Source organism: Psammomys obesus, unplaced genomic scaffold (assembly GCF_907164565.1).
Source record: "Psammomys obesus unplaced genomic scaffold, mPsaObe1.curated_primary_1811, whole genome shotgun sequence".
NCBI lineage: Eukaryota > Metazoa > Chordata > Mammalia > Rodentia > Muridae > Psammomys > Psammomys obesus.
This window is the reverse complement of record NW_026585504.1, coordinates 3,300,890-3,301,537: the sequence shown is the minus strand read 5'-3', so window position 1 is coordinate 3,301,537 and position 648 is coordinate 3,300,890.

The window sequence follows — 648 nt, the reverse complement described above, 5'->3', positions numbered from 1 at the left end:
AGGCTGAAATGACAGTCAAAGACTGGGCAATGGGTCAGTCCTCAGAAGCCTCTGGTTAGTTGATCCACCTGACGAGGCAGGGAGCAATCATGTCAGCTTCCAGGAAGTCCAGATTTCAGTTTGTAGTCCATAGCTGATCCCAGAATATAGGCAACCAGGTGAAAATCTGCTGAGACAAATTCAGACTGGAGACCGAAGTTAAAATTTGTCTATTAGATGGGAAAAGTGGGGAATCCCAAGACCAGGGGAAAACTCATCTGGGATCCATTTGAGCTATGCCAGATCCAGGTCTTGTGACTTTTTGGTTTCCTGAAACTCATATGAATCTTTAGTTTACAAAAGGAAATATATTTTAAAAACTCAGAAAAGTAACATATCAGCAAATTTAATGTGACAACATTCTGAGAGTAACAAGTAAAACTACAGTCAACAGAATGAGCATCAGTTTTACTCAGCTGTTTGTTTTATAACCTTTATAAACAACTTAAGTGTGTACATGGTCTGGAACTCTAACACTTTTTTTGTGAGCACAGCTGTTGGTAATCACCCACCATATGGAGCTTGGCCATTTTTCGTACACTTAGCATCTACTTTTAGCTCCCACCTCCATGTGATACTGGAAAGTTAGGCAGAAATACATTAATGGCT